The 5,889-nt window shown below is 42.2% G+C and overlaps 1 pseudogene; it reads right to left on the bottom strand.

The window, feature by feature from the left end:
- On the bottom strand, positions 1 to 5,525 carry LOC123783216 (ATP synthase F(0) complex subunit g, mitochondrial pseudogene; annotated as a pseudogene).
- Positions 5,526 to 5,889: the final 364 nt, after the last annotated feature.

Raw genomic sequence — 5,889 nt, 5'->3', positions numbered from 1 at the left:
TCAGACATTATCGCCAATGATGCTGTGCTTGCCCGTGGTCTCACTAATATAAAACCACATCCACATGTCAGTGGCCACAAACCATTCAGCACAGCTTCCTTACCTGTGAGCTGTTTGTAGCTACCAGGTTGAGCACTGCTGATGATTATTCTTCAGGCTCTAAGTAGTTATGGGAATCTCAGCAGGGATTGGAGGAACCAGCTCAATCTTAAAGTTGTGCCCAAAGGTGGCTAATCCAGGCTTTGAGCGAGTCATAGCAGCGTTGGTCAGCCCCAGAGCCTTCTCAGTGAGGTTATGGACAAATAGCGCCACGGTGCTAGGATGGGAAGTTTGTCACGACGAGTGACTGGCTGAATTAGGTCTAGATATTTTCAAGATTAGATATTTTACAAGACTGATAATATGAAAGAGATCCAGGAAGCAGAGGTGTGGAGGAGAGAAAAGCTTAATGCTTCCACAGGAAACTTGAATTGGCAGTGACACATCAGGAATCAGGGTGAGGGATGAGGGGAAAGATAGTAATCACTTAGGTGGGGGAATCTTTGGGAGAAGCCATGATAAGTGGTTGGAATGAAGATTTGAGATCAATCATCAAGGAGCCATTTAGTTAGATTGTATTTTTCCTTATTTACTCTTCTTACTTAATTTCTTGGGGTATTTTCTGAATTTTCCTTGATAAAATCTGTGGAATGTATAAAATTGTGTGTGTGTGTGTATGTGTGTATACTTCCTTGAGAAGTAATGATGCAATGTAGTTTCTGGAGCTATGTAAGAATGTAGGAGTATTGGTTATGTCTAGGTGCATATCCTAGTAATGGTGATGTTAGTAATAAGAGCAATTATTTCACATGATGTGAAATCTGGAGGCATTTGGTTTCAGGGTTGGTTCAGTGGCCCAATCCTATCATCAAAGCCCAGCCTGTTTCTTCCTTTTTGCCCCATTATTCTCACCATGTAGCTCTTCATTTTTTGGTATGTCACCTCACGATCACCAGATACAATTCCTTGAGGTCTGACTTGGAAGGAAATACTATAACTTTAGTATATGAGGTGTTATGAGTTGTGCTGGGCTTGGCACAATTGTGTACACACACACACACACACACACACACACACACACACATGCACACACCACTCCATACACACTCATTTATACTAAAAATAAAGACATATACAGCAGTCCAGAAGAGAAAGGAACTAGCGGCTGTCATTTGTACACGCCCATAAATGACAGGGGAAATCCTAAAATGAATTTCTGAGAACTTAGGCAGCCCTTCCATACTCAATAAGGAAGTGAGGATGTGCCAGATCAGCGAACGTGGGATAGACTGTGGTCTAAAGGTAAGCATGGCTGACTACATCCTGGGAGATAAGTATGGACTCTGACATGAGGTGCGCTGACAGGCCTGGCCTGAACTGGGAGATTCCCTAGTACATGGCAGCAACCTCAACTTTCTCACTGAGTCAAATGCAGGTTTAATTTGGCTTTAAGTCCTTAATTTTATCCTACTTTAGTTTGAGGTTTGATGCTTATGACCAGGGTCCCTAATTAATCACTTTTCATCATTATTTAAAATTGCGACAATTTCAAATGTGTGCCTAGACAAGTGTCAATGAGAAGCAATGAATTTGTCAATCAGGTCTAGATAGCTCCCTGCTTTAAAGCAGTGTTTCAAAAACTAAGTTTCCTATGTAGTCAGAAGTCACCCAGAGTTAGTAAGAGTAGAACTGGGGCGCTCCGAACGGCCATTTGCAAGACAGCAATAAAAATAATGTACCTTCAATTTTTCTCCTCAAAGCTGAAAATATTAGTTTACCAACATCCACCTGGATTGAAATGCTTGCTGAAAAGAGATGTGGCTTTTGGTTTTATGAGGCTATTAGATTGTTGTCCAAAGATACGATTGGCTAATTTGGTAAAACTGGTTCCATGTTGTATTAAGAATGAATTGCCTTGCATTAAGCCAGGGAGTAGTAGATACTCCCTCCCACTCACACATTATTTGTAACCACTTGGCACAGATCATTATGACCTATGCTTGAGTATAGTTTCCAAGATTCATACATCACTTCAAGAAGGGAGGTGTTCTGGGTGAAGCTGAGACATGAAAACCCAATCTTCCCAGAGCCTAAGCAGGCTTGTCCCTCTCTAGTGGGAAATGAATTCATTTTACAGTTCAATGACTACTTGACACCATACACAATCACTGGGTAACAAATGTTCTGTACCAGGATTGTCTCTGGTTTTCTTTCTCTCTCTCTCTCTCTTTTTTTTTCACCTATTCTTCTCCCTTCTCCAGGTACTAATGTTCCCTCATAATTTTTATGAGCCTTCAAGGGAAGATGAGAACTAGCCTGCTTGAAGGTATGAAAAGATTTGCTCATGAATAAAGTCTACATTTCTGTCTCAGTTTTCCTCATTAGAGAAGGAAACAAAAATAGAAATTCTGGCCAAGTACTGAGAGCTGAAGAAATAAATAGCTGTGGATTTCAATGTATTTCATCAGATAATTGTAAGCTACAACTTGCTGAGAGAGTGACGAAAAAGTCTCATGTGGTGTTGTTAGTTCTATGGGGGGCTAAAAATATACTGAGGTGACCCAATTCACTATTTTTGACTTTTATCTCCATGACCATCTTAAAGGAAGCATGATTTGAAGACCGTCATGAAGTGTTTTATGTGCCAGGTGTCTTACTCGAAATGGCCAAACAAGTGGGGGTCTGGAGGAGTCCCAGGAGCCAAAGCCAGAAAAGACATAGGATTGGGACAGACTGTGCAAGAGGCCAAAGGGGACCCCGAAGGCTGTTCAGATTAGAGCCAGCTTTTGGAGACGTGGGCCCAGGGACACAGGTCTGGAGTAGGATGGGGCTGCCTCGAGATTTAGGGCCACTGGGCCACACCCCCACATAGGAGCTTCGGGCACTACCACATGGGACTTGTCCGCGTTAAGATAAACCAGGATTGCAATGCAGACAGAGACTGAGAATCCACAGAAATTTTGCCTGTGATGTCCAGATGAGGGGTCCATATTTTTTGCAGACACAGAGTCTTCAGGGACAAAAGCATTGACTGAACCACAGCTAATATTTGGCGAGCATTCAGACGTCCAGATATATTTAAAAAATTATTAGTAGCATAAATTTTCTCAAGCATCCTTATAGGCAATACTTTTGTCATATACTTTATTCTTTTCATTTACTAAACCATATATTAAAAATAGTTTGCTTTTATTGTATACCATTTAGAAGACGCAGGAAAGCGCAAAGAAGATAAAACTCATCCACATTCACATTCTTATTACTTACAGATAATCACATTTATATTCTTCTTCTAGTCTTTTTTACATGTTCACAAAACAAAATCAGGAATATAAGGATTTTGGTAGATACAAACTATACAAAATTCACCTGTCTGCCTGGAGCAGAATCACAGGATAAAGAAAAGGGGAAAGAAAAAGGCGCAGGTCATTGGTTCACAGCGGTCCTTCTACACTAACCCTGAATCAGCCCTGCACAACCAGAGGGCCAACCTTTCTGGATGTCGCTGACTTATTTGGAAGGGCTTCTGCGAAAATATGTGCTATTAATATCTTATCATGGATATCAATCGTGGACTCTTTTGACTCGACGGAATGAGACTGAGAAAGTTCATTTAAAAAATCTTAAGCATGTATTTTTCAGGGCGAGCCAGCCAGACTCACAGTGCAGTATGATTAAGGAGGATGTCTACTCATTAGCTTGGGGCATGTTGGGTCTGGGGTGAATATCCATGTGCCAGCCAGATAGACTGAAATCTCAGACTCAAAATTAAAACTTACCCGTTTTAGGGCATAATCCCTGGGGGTCAGCTCAACCAGTGGCGGGCACTCCTTCTGGAGGAGAAACTGCTTTGCCCCTGCATCCAAAATTCTTTCTTCCCTCCTGCAGCAGGTTTGCCCAGGCTCTGTGGCACAGGTAAGTTCAGGCAGACTTCATCGCCCTGGAACGATGCCATTTCTACTTCCATTTTACGGATGAAGGAACTGAGGCTGGTGGAGATCAACTAACCTGCCCAAAGTCACATGGCTGGGAAGTGAATTCAAATCGTTGTGATTCCAAAGCCCACCTCTTGAGATTGGTCAGCTTTTAAGCACACCCCCTCGATGCACAGCTAAACCTCATGTCTTAGTCTCTTTGGCAGTTAGATGGGGCCATGTGACAGAGACCCGGCCAATGGCATATGGATGCCGCTTTTAGGTTTGGCCTGCGGACACTGTCCACGCGCTATACTCCATATTTTCTCTTCCGCTGTTGGATGGCTAGATGCCAATGTCCAAGACCTAGAAAGTCACATGTTGAGGACAGCAGAGGCTCTGTCAGCCTGGGTCCCTGAGTGACTTGTGGAGTGGAGCACCTTCTCTGGCCACCAACTTCCCTTCATTCAAAGGCTGTTGGACTTTATGTGAGAGGGAAATAATTAGTAAGTATCATTACCTTAACTAAAGTCACATCACAAGTAAGTGACAGAAGCAGGATATGAGCCCAGTTCTCGTTACTCCAGAAACCTGTGCTTTTTTCACTGTACCGTCCGTTCTGCCTCCCTTTGCAGTGAACTAAACTATAGAGATTGTTTCCTGCCACATGGCTTGCTTTAAAAACAGAAAGCTACCCAAGAAAGTTCTAATTCTGACATTTTCTGTCTACTAGTCTTTATGCCACAACGACACAGCCAATTATATTGTGTCAAGCTGGATTTTCACAATTTTTATTGATTTTTCAGGGTGGTAATGACCAAGCAAAAGAGTCTGTCATCGGTGTACATGTGTAAGACTTCCTCTGGACTGAAGCTCCAGTCAGACTATCTGCAACTCATTTTACTGGCACTGAAAACCCTTCTTTGTCTGTCTTCACCTACCTCAGTGAACTTAGATGCCACTATTTGCCAACAAATAAACAAACAAAACCCCACTCTTTTCTAGCCTCTTCTTTCATCTGGTTCTTCTTAATGTTGCCTGTGTGTGTTCTATGGCCTTGCTCATGCTGTCTTCCTGACTGGGTCCTCCTCATACTCTGAGACATAACTCCAATTCCCTCTCCTCAGAGATTTCTTTCCCCGGTGATTCCTGTCCCCACGGATGGGTCATTTTTAAAAAATATTTAAGAGATGCATTGAACTTTTTGACATTTGCTGTTGTTCTGCCTTATTTTATTCTTAATTGCTTTTTATGTGGAGCTTTATCTTCCCTTTAAGATTTATGTGTCCTCGAAGACACTATCTCTGATGTGTACAAGTTGGCAACCAGCATAACATCTGACATGGTACCTTGCAACTAGAAGATGCTTAATGATTTGTGTTTGAATGATTCAAGGATGAAAGTAATAGTGATTTCTTTTGTTTCTTCCACATTGCCCAGAATGATCCTCAATACAGTTTTGTTTTGTTCTGTTTTTTCCCCTCAGTACAGTTTTTGGAACAATTGTTGGCTGAATTCTATCTTCATCATTTGGGCCTTCCCTGAGGCATTTTTGGTATGAGTTTGAACCATGGTCCAAATTGGTCTAAAGTGACCTTGAAGGTTCTATGATAGCAATTCTCAAACTTCAGTATGCTGAGTGCCACCAAAGGGCTTTTATTCAAGACATCTAGGGTGGGCCTCAGAATTTATATTTCTAACAGCTAACGCTGATGGTCTAGTAATCACACTTTGTTTTTTATTTTTTTTAAAGATGTTATTTATTTATTTGACAGAGAGAGACAGTGAAAGAGGGAACACAAACAAGAGGAGTGTGAGAGGGAGAAGCAGGCTTCCTGCTGAGCAGGGGGCCCGATGTGGGGCTTGATCTCAGGACCTGGGATCATGACCTGAGCCGAAGGCAGATGCTTAATGGCTGAGCTACCCAGGCGCCCCT

The sequence above is a fragment of the Ursus americanus genome, chromosome 1, assembly GCF_024610735.1.
Source record: "Ursus americanus isolate L20-20 chromosome 1, mUrsAme1.1.p, whole genome shotgun sequence".
NCBI lineage: Eukaryota > Metazoa > Chordata > Mammalia > Carnivora > Ursidae > Ursus > Ursus americanus.
This window is presented reverse-complemented; position numbering and strand designations above follow the sequence as displayed.